The sequence below is a fragment of the Aquila chrysaetos genome, chromosome 16 (assembly GCF_900496995.4).
Source record: "Aquila chrysaetos chrysaetos chromosome 16, bAquChr1.4, whole genome shotgun sequence".
Taxonomy (NCBI): Eukaryota; Metazoa; Chordata; class Aves; order Accipitriformes; family Accipitridae; genus Aquila; species Aquila chrysaetos.
In genome coordinates this window covers 9,619,152-9,643,494 of record NC_044019.1, presented here as the reverse complement: position 1 = coordinate 9,643,494, position 24,343 = coordinate 9,619,152, and the positions used below count along the sequence as shown (strand labels likewise).

Here is a 24,343-nt window from a genome sequence, read left to right as displayed (position 1 = left end):
TTTTATAGAATTTCCCACTGACAAACTTAATCCAGTAAACCCCGATAGCCAAGACTTCGTCAAGCAGAAGGGAAGGAAAAGGGAAAACAATAACCGTACCATTGCTGGGACCAGGGCAGGTGGGTGGCGTCTCAGGAAAGAAACCAAAACAACCCCAAATTTGCTCCCTAATACCTGCATGTTGGATAAAAAGCATAGGTAGGAGGAGCAGGTAACTTAAGGGAGATGTGTTTTTACACCATCTGTCACAAGGAAGCGCAGCCTGTTTCTGCGCCAGGGTAGGGGAGAGAAGGATGAAGACGAGGAGGGAGGATAGGGAGAGAAAAACTTTGCTTAAAGAGAGTAAGTAAAACATACTTCCATGTCAGAGGGGTTTTCCAGCTTCATATTATTCATGTGGCAATTACTGTGCTTCCTAAAAGCAAATGGGGTGTTTCTGCATATTCAGAAGACTCTTGGCTGCAAACATCTTAAGCTCAAATCATCAGCAAGCAGCATTTGGCTGGAAGTTCTCAAGAAAAAATACTAACGAAAGCAAAACCATCCGGCAGTTAGTCGAGTTCATGTGTGCCTGCGTGTCATCCTCTTTGTAACCCTTCATCACTTCCACAGCGCTAAAGAGCGGTTCCCCTTCCTCCCTCTGCTCCTCACTGCATCTTCAGCTGGGCATCCACTTGGAGAGCAGTTGCAATAGCCTAGTGACTCATGCTGCAGTAATGTGGGTGGGAACTGCTCCCATGCCCAGCTTCTAAGGACACGGCCTTTTATGGTATTTTTAGAGTGGAAGCTGTTGTGGTTTGCAGCACTTCGCCTTTTGTCTTGCAGGAGCCTCAGAGAAAAGAGCTCATGCTCCCCCAGGGCTCCAGCACGCAACAGCGAGGAGCCCACGCAGGTGATGAGCAAGCTGATGCCAGGCTCCTTGAACTTCCTCGCCCAGCCACGTCAGGGATGCTCCAGGATGTCACCCGCTCCACACGGCAGTGCCGCAGCTCATCCGCAGGCTCTCCCACCCGCGCCGTGGGTCGTCGGGTGGTTCCACCGCCCCACAGCCTCCACACCAGATGTAAGGGCAGGGTGCGCGTGTGAGCTGTGCTGTGGACACTGTAACTACTGCAGCCCAACTTTTGAGTCATCCCCTGCATCCCCTGAGTCTTACCACCCTGTCTTACCACCGACAACCTCTTCATCATCTCCAGTGATGAGCTACCAGACGTAGTGTTTCTACCCTTCACAGGCTGCCAGAGTCCCATCTGTCTTCCCTCAGGGTGAGTCATTAACTTAGGACTCCATCTCTCCACCAAGTAGAAAATTAATTCTGTAGGGTTTCTACCCCATAGAAATTTAGCTGAAACAGGGCAAGAGGTTTTTAGGGAAAAGCAGGCAGGGGTGTTGCACTGAAACCAGGTTAAAAGCATCAGGGAGAAGTGCAGCGGCAGAAAAGACACTCTGCAGGCTTGTGGACCACAGCACATGCAACTCAAACTGGGCAAGGTAACGAAGCAGACTCAGCTGCGCTCTTTAAAAGCTGAGGGTCACATGTGAGATTAAAAAGAGTATCCCAGAACATTACCCCAGAGGGCTTGAAACAGGACTCTGGCTGCAAAAGTGCAGCAGATTGCTTTACAGGACAGCTCTCCACTCTCCTTTGCACCTGAAGCATTATCTGCTCTAGAAGAGAAGGGGATGAAAGTTTCTGCATCCCCAATCACAACTCCAACCAGCTGCTGATTTTAGTCCTTTTAAAGCTGTTAAATACAAGAGGAAATTAAATTATACTCCGCACATGCCTAAAAAGTCTAGGAGAAAAGCTATCAGGATGAAGGAAAAAGTAGTAATCAATCCTCCTGATGTAAAGCCACTGACATTAAATATATTTTCTTATTCCTTCCGAAATCCCAGTGAGCTCTGCAAGGAGCCAGGACAGCCGAATGACAGACCGCCCCTACAGACAGATTTCACCGAGTGGGAAGACACAGTGAAAAGCTGCTCTGGAGTGACTTCTCAGGTACAAGAGACACAGCAGAGGGGAAGTCTGGGGGAGGTCCATGTCAGCAAGCACTACACAGCCCACAACATAGCTTGGAGGCGAGCCAACAGCAGCAGACCACTGCAACCAAAAACCCTCCAGCACTAATGCAAATTAAAAGGGGATTCAATGCATTGCCCTCGGCACAGCAAGCCCCAACACCTGCTAAAAAAGATGCCCCACACCAGGGGCACAGCCAGAGCTCCCCAGACAGACCAAGATGGAGTCTTTTGCTTCCCAAGCAGATGAAATACATTTCCAAGTTTAGGGAGTCTTCTTGCTATTAGGTAATGGATCAAGATTAGAGAATTAAAGCTTAAAAAAAAAAAAAAAAAAATCATGTGAAAGGCTCCATCCTGTTCAAAGGAATACAATGAATTTCCTGTAGTCTTGCCCTAAAGACCACAACATCACACCCAATTACTATCCCATCTTACTCCTAACTCCTGCAGAGCCAGCTTGGTCATTGGAAAGCAAAATGAGCTCTGCCTTGCCTCATTTCTCATGAAACTACTAACTACACACAGCAGTGGCTGTGTAAGAGGTAGGGCAAGTTACTTAATTTTCATTATCCTTTACTTGGACCAGGATTATCAAATTTGATTTAAAAAAAAAAAAAATGAAGAAAAACAAACTGAACACAATAACCAGCCTAAAGCTCCTACGGACAGATGAGGGACACATCCAAGGCTGAGCTCAGGTTCACATCTCCCATGCCAGACAGACCTCTCTGTAGGAAGCCTTCAGGTTTCAAAAACTGCCATTCGTGCCCTGGGGAAAGCCAGGGAAAGGAGGAAATGCCACTTTGCCCCAACACGCTCAACTCCGCCATTGCTGCAGGCTGCCCTGAGCGTGGTGTGCTGGCAGACCCCGGGGGACCTTGCCCCACAAGACTGTCCGTCCACCCACCCTCACCTCCAGCTGTGCAGGACACCTGCATTTAACATAATTTTGATACTTTTGCCCACAAACAAGAAAGCTTTTCCAGCCAGCAGGTTCTCTGCAAACCTAAAAGCATCAGATGCCGATTCCTACAGAGCAACAACCTCACTTAATGCAGAAGTCCACTGGTGCCAGTGCAGCCCGGGCTTGGATGCATCTGCCCTTGGACGTAGCCAGGCTTTGTGGCTGTCGGTGTCTCCAAAGGAGCAAATCCAGGCAGTCCCTCCAAGCACTTGCAGCCCTCTTGTCCTCCGGCAAGTGCTCCGGTGACCACCCTTCCAAACCCCACCAGAGCTGGGATGCAGCTCCCCGGGAGCGGACCAGCCTGTGGCTTGCTGGGACAGCTGTGGGAAGAGATGGATGCCTTCCTCCCCCCCTTCACCTGGAAAGGGCTCCCTGGAAAAGCAGGCTGGGGGCACGCAAGGCAGACATACATATCCAGAGGAAGAGGCATGGGCTTACAGCGTTGGTTAGCTGGAGGACACAACCCTGGCTCCACTGAAATGAATGGGAATGTTGCTAATGAATTTACAATGAAACTCAGATTTCCACTAGTCTTCACACAAGGCCCATCTGAACTAGAAAGGAACGTTTGCTGGAAAGGCTGAGCTTTTCTGAGCTCCAGTTCCCCATGAGTTTTCCCTGCTTATCTTCTTCCTTCCCCCTCCCAAATTTGTAGATGGGTTTAAGCCCACAGGAGCTTCTGCTCTGGACACATCTCAAAGTAGTTCGCATCATCAAGGTTGAGCTTGATGTAATGACTACAGGGAAAACCTTGCAAGGGGGAAAAAAAAAAAAAAAAAAAAAAGATAATCCGAGAAATTACATCCTTCACAGGATCTGCAGATGGTGTATTCCTGCCAGCAGGACCAAAATTGTTTAAAAGACAGGTAAGAGCCTTCCAGAAGGAGATGCAGACAGCAGCAACAGACCCTAACGCCCAACTTTCAAACCCCTTTAAGATGAAAAGGAAGTTCTTCATTGGCATCCCAGCCATGAGAAAAGAAGGGGACAGCAGACTGTGACACAGGTGGTGCTTAAACCAGACTGCCCATCATTTTACAGGAAGGGGGGAAAAAAGCGGAAAGAGAAGCACCCCACTGTATGCAGGCTTAACAACCTATTACCTTCACCAGTCCTTGGCAGGGTCACAGCCTTCAGCTACGGATCTGCTTGGCTGGAGCCGGTCTGCAAATTATATAGTAACTGGAGGCTTTAAAAGCCTTGCAAGAAAATGCCGTAAAATAAATAAAAATCAGCTGGGCAGGTTCTGTCTGACAAGTCATTTTTTCCCCATCCAATACAATGCCACGCGGAGAGACGTGGCATGAATCAACCCATTTTGGCAGCACATGTCTAGCCAGGAAGGGCAGGACGCGTCACTGCGCCAGTACACGGGGAACACCCTCCAAAGGGCTCTGCTTACCCAGCAGGAGCCAATGCAATCCCTACACAAAGCCTGTAAGTACATTTAAGGCTCAAAAGTCATCTGAAACAGGTCCATTCTCCCCTCCCACTCGATAAATACAATCCAAATTGGGTCATCTCCTAACAATAAAAGAATGACACTCATTTAAGCCTCTGTTGCAGTGCTGACATAATCTAGATCTTTTCATTCTCCTTGCACTGCAAGTGTTAAAGATGCTTTTGTACATCCTTTGAAGTACTCCATTTAAAAAACCATGGTAACTAGGGCATTGCATTCAGCTGCTCATGAAAAAAAGCCATTCCCCTTTCCTCTCAATAGGCTGTAGGAGGCTTGGACAGAAAAACATTGCCTAATTCAAACCCCACCAGGATGGTTGGAGTTGGGCACTAGGGATGGGGGCGAGCACAACTACTGGGTACCACTTGGGTCTGCGCTGTGAATACCTCCAGCTATATGATGCCATATGGAGAAGGAGAGCCCTTACCTGTATCCGGCAGCTAAGCAGCACCCAAAAGTCCCATTGTAAGTCACCAAGTGTGACAGCGCAACCGCAGCATTTAATAGGTAAAACATTGTATTTTCCTTAAAAACTACTGAGCGCTCCTAAATCCCTCCAGTTCTTTTTAGGGGGTGACAGGATTATTCAGTTCCAGTATTTTAGCGTGACAAGGACTGGAAGAACCAAGCAGCAAGTTTTTCTATTATCTTTGCATGGCAGTAAAAAAATTAAGTGGCTTGGGTTTTTTTTTCCCCACTCATTCCCAACGCCTCAGACCTGTGACACTTTCCTGCAAGGCAGCTTTTGAAGTTTGTCTACTGGCACGGAAGTTGTCCTCCTTTCTGAAATGGAAACATTCAGAGGTGTGGGCACAGAGATCAGATGGAAAGAACAGGGCAGCTCCCACTAAAAAAGCCATTAACTGGGGAAAAAAACACCATTGTAAAAAAGGGACATTTGTCTAAAATGGAAGGCCCATTATTTGTTTTTGTAAAAAAGAAAAACATTCATAGCTCTGTATTAAAAAAAAAATTAAAAAAAATAAATCGCATGCACCAGCAGCAGAAAGTCTATCAACTTTAACATGACCTAACTGTTCCACTATCCCTTATATACGATTTTAGCAGACTTTTTTCCAAATCCCACTATGTACTGTTATGAAGCCACATTCCAAGATTTAAGGTTTCAAAAATAGAAGCCTTTAACCATAACATCTGCAAAAATACCCCGTAAAAAAAAAAAAAATTAAAATGGAAAACTTCAAGTCCTATTGTGTTACGGAGGCTGTTCCCCAAATGATGCACAGAAAGACATTTTGCGTCTGTCTGTAGGAAGCAGCATCAGATTCACGATAGCACTGCCACAGAGGACTTTATAACAAAATTCATGCCTGTTTGAGAGAGATGCAGGCTTGGGAGAAGACAGGCAGTTTTAAAGATTTAAAGAACATATTCTTAAATGGGGAAACCGAGGCACGCAACGATTAGCCGGTTCTTCATGCAGCAGAAAATGTATTTCTTCTGGCTAACACAGTGTCATCTTTGCTAATGCAGGCTGCTGTGGCAAGAGATGTGAGGGGGTGAACTGAGGACAAGCTCAGCTGTTAATTTTGAATTCCCTGACTCCGCTCCTGCCACCATCCACTGTGTTATTTTTCAGGAGGAAAACAGGAGAAAGCTTATAAAGGAAAACAGGACAACAACAATTTATGGAAATGCTCACAAACAAGTCAGCCTAGCTCGTGTTGAACATGGGGCCGTAAAACAAGGTACCAGCATGTGTCCCAGCCATCTTGTGAGACATGCAAAGACTGAAGGTGTTCAGAAGCTGAACTATTATGCCCTTACTTCTAAATATAGGGCAATAATATTAAAAAGAGTCTGAAACTTATGTAAGTAGTAAAGAAAAAAAGCTAAAATAACAAGGGGCTTGCATGAGACTCCCCCATTGCCACTGCAACATGCATGCAACAAATAAGTAGGTTTTTTACAGTCAGTATTTAGCATTGTTTTGTTGCTATTTTTCTTGAGACTGTACGAGCACTCTCCTTCATATGAACCTTACAGGAGGAAAAAAAATATAAAACCAGAAAGCTGCCACTCCTGGCATTGCTCTGGCAGACCTCTGCTCATTTCGGCTTTTGAAGGCAGAAATTCATTACAGGAATTAACGAAGAGAATTAATGCAGAGGAGCGTGTCAGGGAGCAGCAGGCTCCTGAGGCTGTTCCCTGTCACCTCGCCTGGGACTAGTACAGCAGCTCTTGGCAGTGCTCGCCCATCTCCACTGTGGGCCAGGCAACTGGGAAGAGTTTGCTCACAGTCAAGTTCATGAATGTTTCAGCAACTGCCTCCTCCTTCAAGCAGCTGCCCAAAAGCCCCCAAACCTGGGCACCCTGCCACATCATGCAGCTGCCCTAACTAATGAGCTCCTCTGTTTGTAAACCCAAGCTTTGACAGACACTCCCTGGCACACAGGTAGGTAACATGCTCGGCACAACCGCAGATGCTCGCTGCTCCCAACCTGCCGCAAGGCTTCTCCACTCCCTCCGCCACGCGCCTCATGGGACACCAGCCCCTTGACTTTGGACCGGCAAAGGCTGGCACTTTGCAGGCTCTGCCTCAGCAGGCAGGCAGAAGGTCAGGAGAAAGCTCTCCAACAGCAGTGGACTCTGCTTTGCAAAGCCAGACTGTGCCGAGTTCCACATTGCAGTGGAAAGGACACGTGGGCACACCAAGCCCCACGGAAGTTTGGCTCCCGGGACCGCTAATGCCAACCACACTGTGGCAAGTCACCTTGTTTAATGCATAACATCTGTCATCTTTGGTCCATGCTCTCCTCCTCCCTTCAGGGGAAGGACATGTCCATGGCATGCCTCAACCTGAACAGCAGAATTTTGGTGGCATGTTGCCACAAGATTCTTCAGGAACACAAAAGACCAAAGAAAGCTACTTGCATTTGGAGCAAGAGACAGAGAAGTCTGCAGTGCTCTGTTGTGGCACGGGAAAAACAGCAACCAAATGCTTTTCGGAGAGCTGATGACAGCAGCCTGGTTTTGCTGCTGCTATTCCTGAAGTAACATTGGTCACATTCTGGTCCCAGGTGAAGAACAAATCCTGCACGCACAGCGAATACAAGCCTCACAGGAAACCATGACAGGTACCATGGGACCACCCAAAGAGCGAGGGGAGAGGCGAAGTCCCACCGAGCCATCGGCACTCAGCCAGGCAGGCAGCTAGTTCCTCTGCTCAGACGCATCATCAATTAAATTAGTCATCTTAGTGTTTGGGAGCCCTTGCCATGGGCAAAGGCCCTTCTCAATCTGATCTTGCACCAGCCACCAGAAGACAGGGAAGGGGGAGAGTTTTAAGGAAATCCCATTGGAAAGAGAAACCAAGACACACAGGAAAAGTTTCACCAGAACCAGTCACCACCCAGTTTCTACACTATTGCTGTTGATGGATCTCCAATCCTCTCAACATGGACCAGCACAGAGAAAGGCTTAACTTCTCGCCTGCTCCCTTCATCAGTCACCTCAAGCAAGGGCCCTCACTGTTCATGGTAACTGGCACAGCTCCCCTCCAGCCTCCAAAGTACATACCAAGTAATACCATATCTATATGCACAGAGCAGAAATCCATAGACATGCAAAGAAATATCTTTGCCGAGGGAAGACCAGAAAAATCCACAGCTGACACAGACCTGTCCTCCCTAAGCACCACAGTAAATAAGCTGCTGGAAAGCGTACTATCTATTGTGGAGCATGACGATCAATTCACTGGATGCGTTATTATTTCCATCAAGCCATCTCAAGCAGTAGTGCTCTTGTATAGGAACCTGTGAGTTGGGCTTTGGATGTGTTGGATTTTTATGTGTATGGACATCAACTCTGGCAATTTTGAGGAAACAGGGCTGGTTATTTTCTTATCACAGCATTTGGAAAACTGAAACGAGTTTGTTTGCAGCTTTCAGTACTTTTAACTGAGTGATTAAATGGAGAGAGCAGCCAGCTTCTGTCTTCCTCTAGATGAACCACTGAGATCATGCTGTTAGCAAGCATCGCTCTCACTTCATTTTTAGCTGGAAAGACAGACAGTGCAAAGGGGTGTCCAGCTACAGAATAGAAAGACTGATAAATTGCCTAATGTTTCAGCAGAGAATAAATGCAAGATGTGCAACAAAAATGCCTGCTGAGTAATAGATGTGGGGTCATGTGGGCATGTTTCCAAATTCCTTCTCTTCAGTATGTTCAACAACTCCTCCAGCAAGAAAGTCAATGCAACAAAGCACAGAATGCTTTTTCAGCTAAGCCTGTAATTACCCTATTTTCTCTCCAATTACAAGGTCAGTTCTAATCCTCTTCAAAGCAAAGCGTTTGCCGAAATGCAGACTCCAGAGCAGCACAGTCAAGGCAGACAGTATATCGTCATGAAATATCAAGCCATGGGCATCACAAAAAAGGCATCTATGTACTGAGGCAAGAAACAAAACAACCTGCAGGAGCCACTGGTGTCATGCAAACCATGTTAGGAACAAAGAACAACTGTTCACAGTGAAAGACAACGAGAGAGCAGATTAAAAAAGTCAAACAGAAGGAGGAGATACTTCTTCCAAGTGACCCACAACTGGGCTGTAGAAAGTGTCTGCAAGGTAACATGCAAACTGCAGGAGAGTAAGACCATCCGCAGCTGTTAAACCCAGCGACTCATTCTCCTTCCCTGAGCATCCGCTCTGATCGTCACTGGGGGGGGGATACTGGCCAAGTTCGACCTTGGCTGGAGCCAGCGTGGCAGGTCCTCCACTCTTGAGCTACCACACTTTGGCATTACAGCAAAGCTGGGAGAGGTTTGCGCTCCAGCATTTAAGCCCTCTGTCCTGGCATCTTAAGAGACCATCTCTACAATACGAGCAGACCAAGGAGGGATCACAGATACTTCTAACTGTCCTTGCAGAGAACCACCACCAGCTGCTCTTTCTTGGGCAGAGGATTCGGAGGGGAATGTTTTCTCTGGTGCAGACCTCCAAGCAGCAAGACACAGCATGTCCTGTCTTCTCCACAGTGTGTCACTCTGAAACAGAAACTGCAAGTGTTCAAATGGACAAGAACAAGTGCAGCAACCCTTCACCAACCCAACGGTAGCTCAGACTCCAGAACTGAGATCCCCAATGAGCCGCACAGAATTTATCCAGCATCCACAACCACCAGCCCATTACAAAAGGCATCCAATCTCACCATTAGTGGGCCACAAGCTCTACAGAGGAAACTTGAGGACAAGAGGCACCTCCATCTGCCTGGACATCCCTGCCATGTCCACCAGTGCAATCTTAGATGCTGCACCACGCAGGTCGTCCTTACAAAACTCTTATGCCACCAGACAGGATGAGCTTCTAGGAAGACACGCCAGGATCACCTCTCTACACCACAGCTTTTCCACAGCAAACACTTACCAGAACCATTAATTGGTGGATGACGCCGGAAGGCTGTAAAAACTGGTACACACACACAGGAAGACACATAGGAAGACAGTGCCGTGTCATACTGCTGAATAGAGGGGGGTTTAAGCCGCTTTATTCCTGCACTTGTCCTCTGGCAGTTGAAGGACCAGGGCAATGCTTCCAAGGTGTTCCTCTGTTTGACCAAGTGTCCAAGTTGAACCCTGGCAGAAGCAAACCTACCAGGGCAGCTTCAGGTGTGTTTTTCCTCCAGAACGAAAATGTCTCCCATTAACAGCAGAAACATTCATGGCAGGGAGGAAGCTGATCAGCTCCACTTTAGGGTTGCTCTGTCAGAAGATGCATGAACACAGCAAGGTCCAGGAAACAGGTTAATGGCCCATCTCCCTTCAATCAGGAGCAGATGCAACACCAGTAACAGGGAGCAGAGAGATCAAGGATCCTTCTCTCTGTGGCAACAAACCATCCAGAACAAACTAGCAGCAACAAAAATCAGGTGGAGGTCTCTTCTTCTGAAGGTTTTCAGCCACTTCTGCCTTGAGAGAGGAAATCACAAGGACTTCATGCAGATCATTCCACTTGTCCTCCAAGCCAAGGCACCTTGTCAGCCTTCTGCCTCAATGTCAGAAATCGTGTGCGCGCATAAGAGGAAGCATTCGCTCGCTGCTTTAGCTACTTTCCAACCAGGCTGACCAAATCTTCCTGTTTCTTTGTGCTCCTCCTGTACTTCTCCCTCTTGGCATCTGCTTCAAGCGTTCATGCATGCTATGTGCAACCAGGCACTCTCACACCAGGTTACTCACTTCTGAATACAAGGAGCCAAGACTTTTAAGGTATTAAAGTGATAGGTTACTCAAATTTTATGAGGATGGCCTCACCAGCTGCTGGTTAAACAAAGACTCTGAGCTCTACAGACATTACAGACAGTAATAATGAGAGTGATGATCACAATTAAAAACTCTGGGCCGGGCATCTCTCTCTCCACAGAGAGGTGAAGATAAGCGACGTAATGCTAGCCACCCCCAGGGCTGGCAGGGACTGTTCAGCAAAGGGGTGTGAAGCCCTTTGCAATTGGAAAGGTGCAGGCAGAAATGTGTTATGCTTCAGGGCAGACAAATCCCTTCACTGAGAAGGTTAAAACCAGGACATCCCATCAATGGAGTCTGTGCATTCATGGTCCCCCAGCTGTGAGAAAATGAGAGCTGACAGCAGTGCCAATACAAGCAGTCTGTCCTCTCTCCTGTTCACTAGATTTACATGCCGACAATGCAGCCCATGGGCATATCGTACCTGCTCTTTACATTCAGCATCCAGCTAAAACAACCCTTCCTCTTGTTTCTTCTCCCACCTCGCACCAGCCAGGCTTCTGGCAACTAGAAGAGTAACCAGTGCAAATAGCCCTCCTGCTCCCATGTTCGCAGGGATGCATCCTTAACCCAACATTACAAATTCTATAGTAATAAAAACACTAACCTAAGCATTTCTGCCTTGTGTAAGACTTTCAAATAAACCAACCCACCTCAGCACGAAGCTAAGTATTCTGCAGACCGGGGTTCCTACCGTACTGCCATGGGGAGATGCTCGTGCAAAGCAGCCAAGCAAGTCCCTTGGTGCTGCCACACACCAGTGCTGCGCTCTGCTTTACCACACAAGCCGAAAATGGGAGGCAAATGCTGGGACCAGGTTCCCTTTCTCCCCACTGTACTTTGCATCGAAATCACAGTGGAGAACAGAACCCGAGCTGCTCTGGAGAGGTGCATCTCATCTAAACGGAGCAAGACCTGAGATGTGGCTTTCCTGCATCCTAGCTCAGCATCTTCTGCCACTCTTCATCACCCAGCCTGCTTTTGCCTAGGATTGCACCATAGGAACCTCTGCATCACCATCACTGGACTATGAAATGCCTGCCACCTCCAAACTGCAGGTTTCTGGCCAAAGTAGCAAGCCTTTGGAGGTCTCTGATAGACTTGTTTTTTCCTCCCTCACCTATATCTGTTCATCTGAATAGCAGATGCTTCCTTTGTTAGTTTTGGTTTCTGTTTTGTTCAGAGGTTTGCTCGCTTTTCTTATTTGAGTTGCTCTTAACAAAAGTCCAGCTCCAGGCTGTGGCATAACCCATGCATTAGGCAGGCTGGCAGACTGCTCTTTTTGATCTGCTAATAATGGCTGGGTTTTTTTCTGTTCAATTCCAGGGTAGGCGAATAGCTCAGCCTCCAGGGAAAAGATACGGCAGCTTCATATATCTCAAACCAAGCAGAGTACTTCAGTGCAGAGCTTGCAAAACACACACCGAGTTGGTGCCCTCCAGCATCTGCTCTGTAGACAGAGCACACCAGGGACAAGCTTACCAAACTGAGAAGGATGACTGCTCCTCGCCTCTTCGTTGCAGAGCGTGTCCCAAAAATCCTCACCAGAACTCAAGAGCATCCAATAAGCATCCGTCTCCCTGCTACTTTCATAAATTGTAATTCTAGATTTGGAAGGAAAATAACGTGCAACTGAAATTAAGCGAAAGACTTGTCTTCGGTAGGGTCACACTTCCCACCAAAAAGGAGGTGATTGCCCAATTTGCAGATCAATACAGCTTATAAAGTACTCAATAAGCATGAATGCTGTGACTTTCCAAGTTTAGTCCAATATCCAGGGCAATCCTTCATTAGATATATTAATAGTTAAGTATAATATGAATAGTTATGTCTACAAGTACAGTTTTACACAGGTAAAAATTCACACTGTATGCATTTTGCAGGGTGTTCCTATCATATCAATACATAAATCATATTTTCATGTGTGCAACTGCAACTATTAAGAAAGCATTAGGCATCTAGCTTCTAAATTATTAACAAGTCTGTTTTCTTATGCCTCACCCTTGCACCTTTTGCAATCTTATTGGGGATAGCAGGGGATTATTTTATCATGGATACCAACAGAAACGTGATGAGGGAGCAAGTATGGCAGAACAGAACTGCCTTGTACCTCTGCAGCATGCCAACTTGGAGGGACAGAACCAAAGCAATCCTTGGTAGTATAGGTATAGGAGCCATTTTAGCTATACTAGTATACCACTATCATTACCTCAACAGCATAATTAATGTGTTATGTCAAGGTTATAACAGTAGGCTCTTTAAAAGGTGTGCCAGCTGCAAACTCTATCTGTATTATTTTGCTTGACAAAGTATGCCAAGCCTGATACTGTGCTTGAGCAATGGAAAAAACAGACTTTCGGGCAGATCCCCAGGACAACCACTCACAAGCAGACACAGCAGCTGGTTTTTCCACAGATGCTGTGAGCTGGGTACGCTTGCAGGCTTTTCCATACCAGATATACGAAGTCCCTTGACTCAAAGAAAGTTTAATCCAAAGGTTTTCCATCAGGAAAGCAGGAGTCTCTTTCACAACAGGCCTGCCAAACCTCTAAGGCTAGAAAGCTCAAGCAAGCTGTACAGTCCATGTATTTTTTTTTTTTCCTTTTTCTTTTTTAATTTTTCATCCCAATTAACATACCAATAGCTTTGGCATCAGAATACTTACAGAAATGGTTTCTCTCAATGCTAACACTAAACATTCATCCAAGAGAGCTTCTTAACCGAGGTAGAGGACCAGCTAATTTAAACACAACCCAGCCTACCTGGAGGGTCTTTAATACACCAGGCAAAAAGAGTCAAAGAGAGAAACCGCTGCAGCACAGAGATGACTACCACTTGTCTCATCTTAGAGGCCTGAAGGACATCTCCAATTTTGGTGGCAGAAAGAGAATGAAATGGCTTTTTCATTCAGAAATAATATTCAGACAACTGTCTGAATTCAGTATTCAGGCAACTGTCAACTACAAGCCCTTCTGAAAATTACATTTTTTTAATTGAGCTCTAATTCTAACCAGGATTTTCAAGGAGGAGCATAATCAACTTCTTACCTTATACCTTTGAAATTTTTAGGTAATCATCACTACACCTACCTAAGGGATGCTTCAGAGACATGGTTAGGTCCTTCATTAAATTATTCCTTCATTTAACCTACACACAAAGCTTTCTGAAGGCTGAACACCAGAATTTTAGGCTGGTATCAGAAAACAGCCAAAGAAACAGCTGCTTAGAGCAACCTCAAGTGAAACGAGGTTAAAGAAGGAAAGAAAGTACATCTTTTCCTACGGAAACAAAAGTCATTACCATGCTTGGAGTGTTACACCAGGTCAATATAAGCAAGCACTGCATAATTTTGAAGAAAAATAATTAATATCCCTCCACACTTATCACCAAGCTTCTCAGAGGGGCTGACACAGTGAGGCATGACTTGAAAAGAGGTCAAGGGCTGAAACAGGAGGACACAACCTCCTCTTCTCCAAGACCCATCAACAGCAGCAAGCGTGTGTACTACAGCTGCCCTGCCACAAAAACCTAACCAAGGAAAAGCATCTCCCCAAAAATAACAGAAAGGTTTTAACTGTGACTAGAAGTACTCGAGTTTGCAGTTTTAAACACCTGAACTTGGAAAAGATGCTCTGAGAAGTGTTCCTCTCATGTGGTTTCTCTAATGGCATCATCATTACAGTATAAAGGGGAGAAACTAATTCATTCAACATGCATTCAGCCTCTAGTTGCTTAATACAAACATTTCTTTATGACCATTTAAGTAGTCAGATGGCATGGAGGCTGTTTTGACTAGAAGACACGCCACTGGTTTCTCACATGTGGCTTTTATTGCAAAATTCTGGTGTAATACTGGGAAAAAAGCTAATTCAAAGGATAAATGAGAACAGTGACTTGAGAAAAGGTTATTAATCTCTACATGTGTCCCATTCACCCCCTCCACCCATTTTTAATTTTTTTTTTTTTTTTCCCTATCTTAAGGGGCATGATAGCTGAGGAACATGTTGTTCATTAGAGTGCATCCAACTCAGCTGGTCAGCTGCAGCAAGTACTGGGATTGCACTGTTCAAACAGTTAACACTCAGGAAACTTACCTCTTGAGCATCAGATCACAAGGTGCAAACACTGCAAGGTCGTGGTAATTCACTAGTGGTTGAGAACATCTCAGTGACTTGCAGTGGGTGGCTCGCATCCCATCCCTGAGGAGTTTGCTCATCGCAGTCCTCCCACTGCCACATCAGCAGACTCCAGGTACCCAACGGGCGAGGACATCTTGTACCCCTCGACAAGATCAATGTTCATTAGCAGAGAGGGGAAGAAGTCGGACACATCCTAGGAGACACCATTGCTATGCCACAAAGACAATCTACCTGGGCTGATATAACCCAAAGCCTTTCACTGATATCCAGTGCTCAAAGGGGAGGGGGAAAGCCCAAAAATGCACATAAAGCCCACTTCTCACTTAAAAGATGCTTAGTTCCAAAACAAAACTGAGTAAAGAAACTCATTGTTGCAGCTCATTGTAAATTAGGGAAGCAAACCTAAGTCTTTCTGCAGCCAGAAGATCTCTGAACAAACCAAGAGAGGTTTGCAGGTGTATGCCATGCTGACCATAGGGTCCAGCCTCTGAGTTCAACGTAGGTAAAGAGATAAACGTCTTCGGTGAAAAGCTATGTCAAGCCTGTTAAACACATATGCATACAGATCCTAATAATAACCTGTTATTTCTGGAGGGAATTTGGGAGGGGGAAATAGGCATTGGACTGGAAGAGTAAAACAGATTTAACATGTAGGATGCTATGTAGAAACCAGAAGTAGCAGGGTTTGTTATGTCGTTAGAAACGTTTCAACAAAAGTCAACTCCATCAAGCTTGCAAGTCCTGCTTAAAGCTGAACTTGGCCCAATCTTAACTGAAACCTGGCCAAAAACCAAGCAAAAAGCCTGCAAGAATCACGCTTTCAGAAACTCAAATGTGAGCACTACAAAAGCAGTTTTCCTGCCTGGAGCTTTGAACACAAGACCTTGTGTAACAGGAAAAAAATATTTTCTGCAGAGTGACCCGAAGGACTCCAGAAGCATTTAGGAGACTGCTTTAGTCAAAGTCAAAAGGGGGAAAAAAAAAAAAAAAAAGCCCATAAAATTGGAAGACAATGTGAACAATGCTGAGCTATTCATTCAAAAATGAAAGCTGCTGCTGGGAGAGAAGGGGAAATGCCCACCACAACGGCTTTGGAAAACACTGTCCAAAACCCTCAGGAAAGAAAGAAAAAGAAAAACATACTTTCAGAAATCAAGGATGATAAATGTAACACAGAGGAATTACAGCAGTTGCATGCTAGGAAATAAAGACCAAAAAGAAAACTGCCGCGGTCAAGCCGCTTATCCCAACTCCCACAAGCCTGATTTTCACCCAGTTTAATCCAGGAGTGCGTTTAGCAGAAACCCAGCGCAGGGGTTTCAGCAGCTCCCAGCACTCATGCCCGGGGGGGACGCAGCCCCGGCTCCTTCCAGCCCTGCCGCCGCGCCACAAGGCTGCCTCTGCTTTGCACCAAAAATGGGGAATGGAGGGTTGGTCATCGGCCCTGTGAGCCCCTCTCCATCCTCCCACACCTCAGAAATGAGCTACACGTCCCGACGTAAAGGATGGGTGCCCTCCCAAGATGGGATGACGCGCACGTGGAATAAACACGGGGCTGTGGATGGGAACTGCAGCAAACATCTCACTTGCCCTTCCATTACTTAAAGAAAATGTGTCCTCTGCTCCACCTCCTTCCTCCACGGATCCCTCCTTTTAAAAATCCTCATTGCAAGAGAGAGACAGCAGGGGCATCTTTCATGCCACCACTGATCTTGCAGCGATAAATCTCGGTGTATTTAAATGCAACCTGCTAAATCACTGGCAGACTGCGCTTCTCCTTGGTGTGGTCCTCATGGTGCAACAAGGAGGTATGGAAACACCCAGGGGCTAATGGCAGCACTATCAGCATCATTGCATGCCGTGCATGTACCAGTTCCTGTCCTTCTAAAGCAGCCTTCAGACAGTCCTGTTTCCACTCAAAGCATGGCGAGAGAGGCCCCCAAAACAGCTACCCTAGCAAAAACTTTTTTTAAAAACTGGGTGTTTCAGGAATGAGTTAATGCACCTGGAAGAACCAGCCACTTCCTTGCGCTGGCATCCTTCCAGCCTACCAAAGCCTACCACGGGCCCTGCCACAGGAATTCTGCAGGGTTAGAGAACAAAGAAGGGGACAGCAAGCTGCAATTCTAAAAATCCACCAGAAACCTTTGCCTTCAGGTTGCCATTTCCACCTTCTTCCTCAGCCTCGTCTTCCTGCACCCCGGCAGCCCGGTATGGGACCATCCAGCATCCTCTCAAGGGTGCTTAGAGAGTAAAGTCCACAGCTGCACACCGGCCAGCTGTGACTTAACTCTGCTTCTCCTCTATGGGCTAAAAAGCCAGGAGCAATGCAAGACCAAAGATACCGTATGGCCAGAAAACTGGAGTTCACGTGGACTGCACCATCCATACCATCCTGGATCCCAACAAGGGATCCAAGCAAGAGGTCATAACTTCAGTTTGATAAATCACCAGCACACCAAACCCAAGTATTCCAACAATGCTATTGCTCTCCTTCCTTTGCCTTCAGTTACAATATCTCAAAGACCTAAAAATACTTCTTATTATTTAACAATCCAGCAATTCTTCTGCGAGCTACTTAGGGTGGAAAAAAAAAACAAAAACCCAACCCCTTATCAGATGAGACCAGCAGGACTCCAAAGCAGAACACTGGTGTTTGTCTAGAAAAAGCAGCACCATTCAGACAGTCTCAAGCAAGGAGCAAAACATAGCCAAAACAAGTCTTAATGAAAGCTGTATCTTTTATCTGAGGAAAACAAACAAGTGAACTACATGGAAACTCAGCCAAAAAGAAAAAGCAACACAATCCCCTGTGAACTGATAAAATATTAGATAGCCTGTTGCATTTCTAGCTTAGAGAGAAAAAACAGAATATCCTTAGTGTTTCGTTTCTTTCTAATTCTGGGATATGTTTTTTGGCAGCAAGCCTGGGTTTCACCTGAGGGTAATGCAAAAAGGAACATAAAAAACTCCAACGTGAATGACAACTGAAGAGCAGCCATCTGTGTGGGTGTTTCTCTTTCCAAACCAGACTCAGAGTGAAAAGGGTTTTCCAATGAGTCAGCCAAAGAAAGGGAAACTTCATCAAGAGTCGCAGTGGGATCTGCCTGGAGAGTATGCTTCACGCAAGTATTAGGGCTAAAACCATTCCCCCTGCCCACTACCAGCAGCCCTCCCAGATGTCCATCTGTCCACTGTTCCTTACCTTCCCTTTTAAAAACTGCAGCGAAAGCTGCTGGGAAGCATGCAATGCGTGGCAAGTAATTACAGAGCAAAGCAGAGCAGAACAACCTCAAGGGATAAGTAGCAATTTAGACAGGCACCAAATGCTAACCCTCCATGAGAGCTACACGAGATCTCTGCACGTGAAAGCAAACTGAAACACACTCAAATTGGCGCTGTCACTCTTAAAGGGCTGGGTGAGCATGAACTAAAATGCCCAAGGAACAGATCTGCATGCCACAACCGCTCATCTAGGCCAAATAAAGTAAAAATGGTCATCTGAACCTTGCAGAAGTCAGGTCCATCCTTCACTGCAGGTAACCCAGAGATAGCCTTCCCACCGCTGCAACCACATATGCAGACCTTGGTTTCAGCTTTCAGCCAGAGATGTGGCTGCTCCTCGCCTGCCAGACTACCTGAGGCTGGAGGCTGCAAGCCAAGCGAAGCTCTCAGCCTGCTCAAAACCCAGCACATTTGCAAGACACAAAGTCAGGCTAGAGCAGATGGAGTCTTGAATTAGGCTGCTCAGCTTCCATCCAGCTCCTTCCAGAGCAGCTCCTCTACCACCACTGCAGACAGGGTATTGCTTTGGACATAAGCAGCTTAGATGCACCTTTGGTCCAACCCAGGACAGCTATTTTCATGGCGTCTTTGCCAGCAGATTGCAATATGTGCCCACATACTTTAAGCATAGTTCAACAGTATCAGCAAAAATTCACTGATAGGGGAAATATTTTCCTACAAGAGTACTCAAGGCTCAAGGTGGACACCTCCTCCTCCAAGTACTCACACACACACTGGAGCAAAACCCTCCTTGCTTTTTTCACCCAAGGATCAGAAGAAAAGCTGACAGAGGGATGCCCCAAAATTTCTGCTCATTTCGTAACAAGCCGCTGTAAAAGGAAATTGAGCCAAATATTCACATGCTTAAGGCCATTTAAAGTAGAGACTGGCTTTCCTAATGTATCAGGGTTCTTCTGGCCTCTGAGGCCAAGAGACAGAGCAGAAGAGAAATACCTTTTGGGGAGAAAGCACTAATAAGATAGGAGTTCCCCTGAAATAATTAGCAATATAAATTAAAAAAAAAAAAAAAAAAATCAAAAAAACCAAAAACCCAACCACCCACAAACTTTCCCAAAGGAAAAGCTTCAAACTTATGAAACCTCTGTATCCACAGGTCATCGGGGGTATGGCAAGCATGGGGCCGACTGCTGCAGCAACACTGGGACACATGTAAAATGTTCTGCATCCCACAGGGACAGGGGATTTGCAAATAGGTTCAAAACGAGCAAGTCCCCAGGGAACCAGGGAAAACTGAGTAGCTAAAACAATCCTAATTTGCCAGCTGATACAGACAGTTTTTCAAGAGGAAGATAACAACAGGTCTTAGGAAAACATAAGCCCACCCCCCACCCCGGGAAAGAAGACGGTACTTAATTTTTCCCAGTCTTCTCAGGAAGCTCAGCAGGAAATGGCAGAGACTTCCCCCACTGCATAAATTCTTGTATCAGGTTAAATTAGATTAATTCCTCCTGGGAAGATTACTGCTCTAGACAGTTGATGGGTGCTCTTACCTTGATTCTCATGGTGCTTCTACCCCAGTGACTGAAACAGCACTTAAAAGTTTCATCCCCAATTCTTTCACAAGGATATGGCTTCATTACCTGCAGGCAACGTATACCCACTCGGACCAAACACAGACTACACCTAAAATCCTAGTGCTACTTCCCCTCTTTCTTCTGGTTTCCAAACATTCAGAAGAAAATTGAAACGCAACAATTCTCCTTGTTTTCTTAACGGAACCATGACAAAGCTGCTGTGCAATTGTCTGCTATGGGGGAGGCGGGGGAAAAGAAGGATAAAGTAAACTGCAGGAGTTAACCTGCAGCAGCAAACAAATCATTTATGTGCCCACATGTGGAGCCAAGCCTCGTTTGTCAGAGGAGTAAGTATCAAAGGGTTTGCACACAGTCTTCCACTCCCTGGTGTCATCCTCAGACAGCTGGTGTTTGCAGCATTAACAACTAACAGTAACAAAGATGCCTCTGTAAAACCAGTGGTGGAAACGTCAGGGGATATGCAAGAACAAGAAGAAAAGATCTCTGCACCTCTGAAGGGTAGTTGTTCACATGAGAAGCCAGTTTGAGACCCAGAACGGTTAGGAGCACTCGGTGAAAGCAATGAGGCATATGAAGACACTTTGTGCCTGGAGCAGCAGCTGGGGAAGAGAGAAGAGACAGCTGCAGCACTGCCCCAGGACATCCCACGCACCACCCTATTCCTTTCGGGGTATCTGACAAGGGTACTCAAACACGGGGATAATAATGCCTGTATCATCACAAAGCTTGACCCTCGGCGAGCCCAGTGGCCCCGAGCGTGGGTGTGACAGGACAATGCACTGCAATGCACTGTGTGGATGTACTCTTCCCATGGATGCTGCCGTTAAGGTGAGTTTGCTAACTCACTGCTCAGCGTCAGGCCAAAAGGTTGGTGACATCAACCACCAGACCCTGAACAGCAGTTCCCATCCATCCACTGTTGGTTAACCTCTGGGGCAGCTGTTGTGAGGAAAAACAAGTGAAACCCAGACCGAATTAGCCACTGCAGCAAACGCAATGCTGTTCTCAACTTGTATTACCCATCCTTATGCTCTCACAACAGTGTCTCAAGCTGTTTTTTCAAGTCAGCATTTAGCTTTTTCGCTAGCTAATACGACATTTCCTCTCCCTTCCCCCAGCCCGACTATTTGGTGAAACCGCTTCTTCTGCAAATTGCGCTGCAAATGCTGAACTTTTGCCAGTTAGACAGGGAAAGCCTCGACTAAAAATAAACCACATTTCAGAAAATAGATCCCTTCCCAGTACGATGGAGTAGTGGATAATGCATGCAAGCAGACCTGCCAGGAGAACACAACCTCCAGATTTGCATGAGAATCTCATCAAGCTCAATAGAGAGACAGTTGCAACCACTGTGGCTTGTCCCATCTTAAAAAAAAAAAAGGGGGGGGAAAAGGGAGCAAGGTAGGGTTGAGGATGCTGGGGTAAATCAAGTTGCCACCTGTTTTGGCAGGAAGAGAAGTGCCACCACCACCACTTGCCAGCATCCCCTGTGAACCGAACTGCTCATAATCTGTACAGGAGGAAGAGGATGACACACCGCTCCCTGCACGGCCACTACCGGAGGCAAAACCCTCTTACAGGAAATTCACTGCAATTCAGGCATGTAAGAGAACGACTTGGGCTTTTGCCACCTGAGTCACCAGGAGTCTGGGGCTCTGACTCAGTGCTGGCTCCCTCCAACTCAGACACACCTGTGACAGCTTGCTAGCAAATGGAGATACTCCTACCTTTGCTGTTCCCCTTCTCATTACGGTTCTCCTCTTAAAAAGGGCCTTTTACACTAGAAAATTAATTTAAGAAAAGGAAAGTACAGTGAGAAGGCTAGCATGGGAAGCATAGGCAGTGCTCTACTAACCAACTCCGCTTTCAGCTCCGAAGTGGAGGGCACGTCTGCTTGCATGGTGCGATAAACCCTGGGAAATACAGGGGAATTAGGTGGAAACAGCTCCGCCCTGACGCCTACTCTCCAGCACATTCACCGCACCACCCAGACAGTCCTGGATGAACCAGGTTTTCAAGAAAGGTCGCTTTCCATAATGAATCCATTTCACTTTTTTAGGGATCAAGAAAGCTTCATGCAGCAAGTTACAGTTATGTCCTCCTACAATCAAATGCGCCATTCAGGCAGGCCAAAGGCAAGGCAATGCCGTTTTGGGATGAGATCCATCAGGAACAGACGTTTGCAGGAGCCTCTTTTGCTCTGTAAGCTCTTAGGGCAAGCTGAAGGCTCGAGCTCCGGGTGCCAGCCCAATCCCTCCTTGTCCATCGACACTTCTCAGCATCCATCTACCCACTTCTCAGACCTCCCCCGAGCAACCACAAATGGCAAAATATTCCACTCCAATTCCAGGGGTTGGATGCACACCTCTGGTCAGCTGGGAACATAATTCCAGTTAATAAAAAAGCAGCCTGCAACCCAGCCCTGTATTTTCTCCTCCTCCAAGTAATGCGGGAATTGAAATCAAGGTGCAAGCAGACCTGCTGGTAGCACAGCGAGGGGCATCACTGAAAGCATGTTTGGTGTCTCGGTGACTACAACTGAGTCAAGCAATCCACTTACAGTGCCAGTTGCAGAGAGTGCAGATGAGATTTTTTTCAGTTGAGCACTGATGCCTTAAAGCAATAAATACATCAAGTAACTCAGGCAAAAGGATGCATGGGGCAGCACAGCGGAGGCACTACTCCACTGTTTCTGATAGCCATCAGTGGCAGAGCAGAGCAGTAATTATCCAGGAAGGAATAAGCTGCTACAGGCTGTTCTTGCCGTACATTAGGAAAACAACGGCAGATTTGTTTGCAGTTGGACACCAACACAAAACCAGCTTCCTCCCACCCCCACTCAGGACAGCGAGCAGATGCACGCTACGTGGGAGCTACAGAAGACCAGCAAAGCAGGAGGGTGCAGTAGTGATGCATACAGCCATGAGCTCAACTGGGATTCCCCAGCTGGTGCTACGGGAAGGAAAAGGCTGTGTCTGCGTTAGCAAGGAGCATGGCCTCCCAGGAGTTGCTCTGCAGCAATGCTGTGTTTTCCAGTGCTTTCCAGGGCTGTCGGCAAGGCTAAGTGCAAGCCTCACCTTCTGCCTGGGTGTTTTCACAACACGTGGGGATGGAAAAAAAAAAAACTATTTGTTGCAGAGCATTCTCTCCCACAGTATCTGTCAATCCACACCCATAAGGCAAACCTTGCACACATTTCACTCTTGGACACATACAGACCCTCTCGCCCTCACCAGCAGCATGGCAAACATACCTGTTCAGAGCATCAGCTTCTCTTAAGGCACCGACAAGGAGCCAGAACACAATCCCCATTGGCATATAGGAACTGGCAAATCCTGTAAGTGTTAAGAGAGAATAGTAATTAGTGACATTAGTAAGAACTGGCTGGCAAAAGGGAAGGACACCAAGGCAACCTCACAAGAGATCGAAGGTGTTAGATCCCTGCCCTGAACACACTCCTGCCTAGCCCTGGCACAACAGTGGAGGTACCTGGCATGAGGCTGTCAGGGGACTTCTCCAAAATCACAGAAGGAAGCCAAGGTAAAAGGCAAGACGATGAGTCCCAAACCAAGGCTGTTCGTCCAGCAAAGCCTCCTCAAGAGTCAGTGCATGGAAGTTAATGTCTAAGTAGAGGGGCAGAAAAGAGGCTGACCAATGGGACAGAAGCGGTCACCTGCGCAACCCCCTACTCCTCTCCCTGAGATGCTGCTGAAGATCTCCTGCTCCACAGCACTTGTGCAATTTCTTCTAGTTTGCAGAGCAGATGAATCCCATCCGATGTCAGAGCCAGGCTGCTTCCACTTTTTCATTATTATTATTATTATTATTATTGGATTCATAATTATGGTTTCATAATATAAATGGTTTTATATTTCCCACTGATTGCTTTTTATAAAGCTTTTGTACATTAGTCACACAGAAGACATCTAGCAGCACTGAGCAAAAGCTGTGACATAAGTCACCTCTGTGGGCTGCAGAAACACCTTGCTGCAGGCATGCAAAGTGCCCACTGCATGCCAAAGAAGATGTATCAGAAAAAAAGATGTTTTACTGGAAACAATTCTAGGCAGCATAAGGAGACGTTTTTCTGATGATACAACTGAAGCAAAGGTCACCACATGTAATACGGTTTTACTTTTCCCATTCCGTTCATGCAACGGTTCGGGGACAGCAACAAACACAGTGGATGAACAACCATCCTCAAGCACGTTGTAACAGAGAGAGGATTTGGAAGCAGGGGGAGGTAAGGAAACAGGGTGGGACAACTTCTCCAGTCAAAGCAGCAAACTGGCAAGGGGAAGGTACAGGATCAGCCTGACAACATCTCACATATTTCCTGCCAACTGGACCTCATTATGAGCTGCAAGAAAACTTACTCACGAAGTGCATTGGTTTACCTTGGACTAAGAAAAAGAGACTTGCTTGTTTTCCCTAGTCTCTGCGGGTGACTCACAGACGTCAGCCATTGCCAGCTGGTATTTAAAGAACTGAGAAAAACCATAATCCATTCGGCTCCCCATTTTCCCCTTTCTCCTTTCCCATTATGGAAGGGCTGAAGGCATTTCTAAGGACAAAACCAATGCTGAAGATCACAGCACAGACCTTGGTACTCCAGCCTCAAGCACAAATTTTCCATCACCATTTATAATT

At 46.5% G+C, this 24,343-nt stretch overlaps 1 protein-coding gene across 12 annotated transcripts in view; it reads right to left on the bottom strand.

The window, feature by feature from the left end:
* The window catches only part of LOC115351815 (USP6 N-terminal-like protein), an 87,642-nt gene that overhangs the window by 50,658 nt on the left and 12,641 nt on the right, over positions 1-24,343 (bottom strand). For 10 of the 12 annotated variants that reach the window (XM_041129181.1, XM_041129182.1, XM_030039125.2 and 7 more), the window contains exon 2: positions 22,947-23,028. The gene's annotated coding sequence lies outside the window, so the exon portion shown is untranslated. Of the gene's footprint in view, positions 1-357; positions 506-22,946; positions 23,029-23,366; positions 23,388-24,343 lie in introns of those variants that run through there. The other 2 variants (XM_030039124.2, XM_041129183.1) reach the window with 2 other exon arrangements.